This window comes from Amia ocellicauda, chromosome 22 (genome assembly GCF_036373705.1).
Source record: "Amia ocellicauda isolate fAmiCal2 chromosome 22, fAmiCal2.hap1, whole genome shotgun sequence".
NCBI lineage: Eukaryota > Metazoa > Chordata > Actinopteri > Amiiformes > Amiidae > Amia > Amia ocellicauda.
In genome coordinates, this window is record NC_089871.1 from 21,223,174 (window position 1) to 21,229,149 (window position 5,976).

Here is a 5,976-nt window from a genome sequence, read left to right on the forward strand (position 1 = left end):
TCATGTGTCCCGGGTTGGTTTGCGCATGATTAATAATTTATGAATAAATTCATTTTCTTAGCACAGGGCGAATTACAAAAATCATACATATTCTACAGTAAGAGAAGATCAAATACACAAAATAAGCGCTGTTACAGTGATGCGCTTTGCGATCGATCACACGCCAGCAGTGCTGACAATGGATTATTATTATTATTATTATTATTATTATTATTGTTGTTAATTATTATTATTAATATAATATCAATTGTTTTGATTGCCCAGTTTAAATTAATTGTATGTAGTTCACATGCCTGTCTTATGTACAGTTCAGAGGGATACTATATCTGCTCCAGCCACCAGCATTGTCCCTCATCTGACTCTCAGGTAGAGGTAAGTGTGGAAATAAATGAGGAGTTTAGTGGATTTATCAATGCTGATATGTTGACACAATTTAACAGCTTTTCTCTTAAATTGTTTTTCAGGAGGACTTGGGTGAGGAAACCATGTCAGCCGTGTCTGACACACACATCCAGGTTGACCCATTTAATCACTTGTACTTTCATGTCTATTTAACTGTGACTAACATAGGCTAATACTAGGCATACAGTGACCATCCTTTCATCAATCTACCATCTGTAACTTTTGTTTTTTTAATTTTCAGGAAAGGTAGAATGCCAATAAATAAATACACATATCAATAAAGAATGTTTTCATGTGTCTCTTCTTATTGGTTGAAAAATGTATTTGTGATGGCCTCTCTGACGGCTCTTCCTGTTGGGTGATCCAACATCACTGGGTCTGGTGGCATTGGCAGCTGGCATGGTGCTCTTTCTTTTCTAATAGTGGCAATGTTATGGAGCACCACACATGCTACCACCACCTCACATGCCCACTCCACACGCACCCGTAAGCCTTGCAGGCAAGCAAAGCGTGCTTTGATGACCCCAAATGTCATCTCTATCCTGACCCTTGTGTTACTGTGAGCCATGTTATATTTTATTTGTTCCCTTGTTTGTGGGTCAGGATAGGGGTTCATCAGGTAACACAGACACAGGTAGCTTCTGTCCCCAAGCAGCAGACCATCAAAATGCCCTTTGAACGATAGAAAGAAATTTTTACAATACAGCATGATGTGTGAAATATAGGGTGGTGGTTGTCTTACCTTGTTCAAATCTCTGCCAAGAGTGGATTTCCGAAATATGCGTGAATCATGCACCGACCCCGGCCACCTAGCCTCCAGACTGGTCACCATTAAATGGTGATCGCATGTCACCTGACAAAGGAATTCAGGCCATTTTAACATACTACAATTGTTACAAAATCACCACCTAATTTGTCTTTAATTGTATTGAATATAAGTAGAAGTTTTGAGGACAAAATAATGTAGACTAGCCTACATGTCAGATCAAATACGATATGATCAAATACCTGAACATTGATGCTGTGAAATGACTTTCTATTCACATAATCCCCCTCATTTTCTTCCAGGGGTGCTCTAATGGGGATATGCGTACAGTCAATCACACCAATCACCATCGGGATTCCTATGGAAAATGTTATCTGTATATAGGCCCAGCCTATGCATATTAAAAATAGAAGTACTTCTAAATTGCAAATTACCTGCGATCGCATAAAAATCCTCTTTGATCTTTAGCATGCTTAAATGGCCAGGGAACACAACAAATGAATCCAGCAGTTTAGAGAGAGCAAGTGCCACTTTGCGAACTGCATGGCACACAGTATTCTTGATCAGATGTTCAGCATCACCGATAGAATACATGAAGTGTCCGCTGAAAATACCGCAAAGCAAGGCACACTGTCTGTTCAACAGTGAGGGCATTACTCCGGCGAGTGGCATTGAGACATCTGGCCCTAGAAGCCGGCAAAGATACTGAATTCCCTCCGATGAGAATCGATATCTTTCATAGATAGATATCTTTAATCTTTCATTATCTTTCATCATCAAGGTAAGATAGAGGATTTGCACGGTCTCTAAACACCCTCGCCCAGCGGAGTGAGCCTCTCACAATCCGTGTGCCGATGTCGGTTGGGTCTTCCAAATGTGCCAGCATTTTTTTCGACAAGATTGTGGGCGGAGAGGCGGTGCTTATATAGGGTAACACTGAGTTAACCACGAACATAACCTGCTCGGAGCAGTGTAGAGATGCCGCGTATATTGCCATGACAGCATACCTCGGGTAAAACGTATCCACCTTCGTAGTACGGGTTAACCGGGAAGTTACACCCGACCTCGCAAAGTTACTCCTGAACTTACCTGGATAAGCCAGTTACCTCGCTGCGTAGTACAGCCCTCTGGGCTTTCCCAGTCTATGTTTGGGAAATTGAAATCCCTCGTTATAACAGCCACATTCTTGCTAAATGCAGTCCTGATTACATTGTACAATGCAACATCTTTCTGAATATCTGAGTTGGTTGGTCTGTAACACACTCATACCACTAATCCTCTGGATCTTTTATTCAAAAGCTTAACCCACAAAGATTTTGTTTCGTTACTCCTGCAAAATTAGGGGAAACATCAATCCAGGGTCATGACACACTTGGCACTGCAGCGCTTCCTCACTGCACCCAGCTGTAGCCCTGCAATGAACAGGCCATACAAAGTCCCTTTATCCTTGGCCAGTTCATTATTATTCCATTGGAAGTTACAATTAAAGAACAGATTAAATATTGAAGATATAAATCTTAGAAATCATCTAAAATGCCATTATATGGTTTTTAAATATGTCTTGCTCCCTTTGTGAAGTCAGTTAAGATGCAGCTGTGAGGGAAGTAATGGGCAAAGGCAGAGAAAAGCAACATGAGTCACTGTAACTTTTTAATGTCTTCCAATCAGCTTTTCTTCATTGTTAGAAAACATTGCTGCAGAATCAACACTGACGGGGGAACCTACAGGATAATCTTTAACAAGGTTTAAATGCCTTTGGTAGGCTACCTCTAGGGGTAAACAGAGTATGTACATTTGAAACAATTGCTTTATTTTAACTATATGGATTTTCACATTATATACACTGGTTTGAATCTCACATCATCTATATTCAAGGACAGCCTGTGTGTGGCCACAGAGTTCCATCAGCTAGTAGCATGGATGTAATGTCCATAGTCTGCACATGCACATATACACCACAGAAAATGAATTTATCTTAATATCTAATTCTCTTGTTCTAAAACCAAATCTTAAAATGAGCACATTTGGATAATAGCACTGGCACAAAACACCAAGTACAAAATGGAGCAGACATAAATTCAACCATATGTGGTAGCTGGGCCTCATTCAGAGCTATAAAGACATTCATAAAGACAATCATGCAGAATGCTTATATTTATACCGGGCACGGAACCAGCAAGAGGAATCACAGAACTGTATTGTTTTGAGAGGGATGCTCATTTACCTTTGGTTCTGTATTCCTGTATATGTTTGTGTTGTCAAGGTACATGCACACACATCCTTTGTCAGGGACGGACTGGGACAAACAAATTGCCCTGGACTTTAACCCAGACCGGCCCCGCACAACCAGTCTGCGAATACTTCACCACCCAGCCCTGCTTACGCATGCACGTTCATACACCAGCCCCTAATACCACCACAAGCCGCATCACAGCTATTGTTGGACACTATACTCCTATACTTCCCGATACTCCTCTACGTAGGAATGATCTTCCCCCCAGACAAGGTCGTCGCAAAATTAGTGACCAGAATTATATTTAGGTTTGTCTGGGGGAGCAAAATGGAGAGGCTAAAAAGAGTGCAAATGGTGAAGGGTACCCTGGATGGAGGCAGGGGGGTCCCGGACATTGTGTGGCTGATAAAGGTGCAGGGGCTGGCCTACGTGGTCAAGAACATCCAGGCTGCTGGCAAGAAAGTGAGTTTTATGAACCGCATTTATTTTGCCAGCAGCCTGAGACCATTCGGCCTCTGCGCCATGGATAACACCAGGCTGCACTTGTGGGATCCCCCGCCGTTCTACAGGGCGCTCCGAGCCTTTGCGCTCGAAGTAGGCCTCCATAAAGTCGTGCTGGCCTCCTGGGATTATAAGACCATCTGTAGCCAGATGAGATCTACCCAGGAGACCAGCCGGATAGAAGATTTCCCTCCCGAAACCTGCCGGTTTATCTGGGCTAACGCTACGCACGTTTGCCTCACAAATACGCAGGAAGATGTCTCCTGGATGGCTGTGAGTCGGTGTCTCCCCACCCAAGTGTTCATGCACAGAAGGGGCCTAGGCCCTTATGACATCTGCCCCTACAAGGGTTGCCTGGGGAAGGAGATGGAGGCTCACATCTTTAGGGATTGCCCCTCCGCCTGTAGGGTCTGGCTCCTGTTTTCTCCGTTCCTCCACAGGTTTGCCGTTCCTGTGCGGGTGACCGCCAAGCAGATCCTATATGGTCCAGCCAGGGGATTGACATCTCCCACCCTGAGGTGCTGGTGACGTGTCGTCTGCGCAGTGAAACAGGCCCTGTGGGAGGGACGGAACATCTGTCTGTTCAACAAGCAGGAGCTGGACCCAATAGTCATTGTGCAGAGGGACATGGTACTAATTAGGGATTATGTCAATCTGGAGGTCCATCAGAGGGGCAAGGAGGAAGCCTTTAAGAACTGGCAGATACAAGATCTGGGGGAGCTCAGGATCCCATGATGGGACCCACCTCCGGGGACGGCCATCTCCCCCTGCTGGAGCCCGAGTCCAAGATCTTTTAACCTTTTTATGAAAAGATTGGTTTTTAAAAAATGACTTTAAAAAAATAACTGTTTTTAAAGATTTAGTTGATTTTACCATCATTAACCAAGGCAATGAATAAGTTATTGTTGTACACCATGTGTTCTCCAGAGGTTCCCAAACTGGAGTCCGTGACCCCCCAGGGATCTGCAAGGGGGTGCTAGGGGGTCCATGACAAGCTATGAATTAGGTTCTATGTTCTCCATTTTTCCATTTATTAACATAGAATAATTAGGCAGTTGTGGCATTTTTTGTAGATGGGGGTCCTCAGACCTGGTTGGCAAAGGGGGGGTCCCTTGGGCTGAAAACATTTGGGAACCCCTGCCCTAGGATATACAACAACAAAAAAACTAAAAAAAAAAACGGAATGAACAGTACAATGTTTAATTAGAATACGTTTTATAGTATGAGTAAACTAGTTAGTGTACTTTCCAAATATATAAAATGCAACAGAAATGCTTGCTGTTTCTTGTGCCGTTGCTGTTTAAAATGATTGGTGGTAAAACAGCACAGTTAATTAATACATCACAAATACAATTTGTCCAATCAGTGTCATTTCAACATAATAATTAAAATATCCCAAAATACATGATTAGCGACAATATAGGATCCGGTTAGGATTAGGAAACTAATTCTGCAACAATTGTCACATAGTTCATGAGACCTTTAAATACTTATTGACTACTTGTCTACTACTTATAAGTGCAAGTACATAATACAAATACATATATTCACACTGAGTCTCCCTGATCGTGTCTGACACCGGTTTCATCCATACTTATTGATATTTTCTTGTGGAGAAGCAGGTAGGCACATGACTTTTCCCACAATTTTGATTGGTTATACATTCTAATATGTACGTTTGCTTCTACAAAATCAAAACTCATATGATAATGTTTCAGCAACAAAGGTGCTACAGATCACACACTCTGTAAACTCTATACGAGTTCTACAGAACACACACCGTATTGTCATATTGATGTCTGTCTCCCTCTCTGTCCTGGCTCCCCATTGAATACCGTTTCACCTGCAGCCACGGGACTGACCTTGCTTGTGCTGCTAGACTCACTATCGTGTCAGCTATGCTGTCATTTCCTCCTTCTTCTGCTACTCTGCGGCATCCTGCTCAGCGTGGACTACATGCATGTTGTTGGCATTGGCTCTAATTGCAGCACTAATACAAAATACTTCTCTTAACTTCCTACATTTGGCTGCATCTGACTCAAGGGACTTAATTCACGTGAGACTTGATGAAAAA

General features: G+C 42.7%; 1 pseudogene; it reads right to left on the reverse strand.

The window, feature by feature from the left end:
• Positions 1-706: 706 nt before the first annotated feature.
• Positions 707-2,165, reverse strand: LOC136718574 (putative nuclease HARBI1; annotated as a pseudogene).
• Between the last annotated feature and the right edge of the window lie 3,811 nt (positions 2,166-5,976).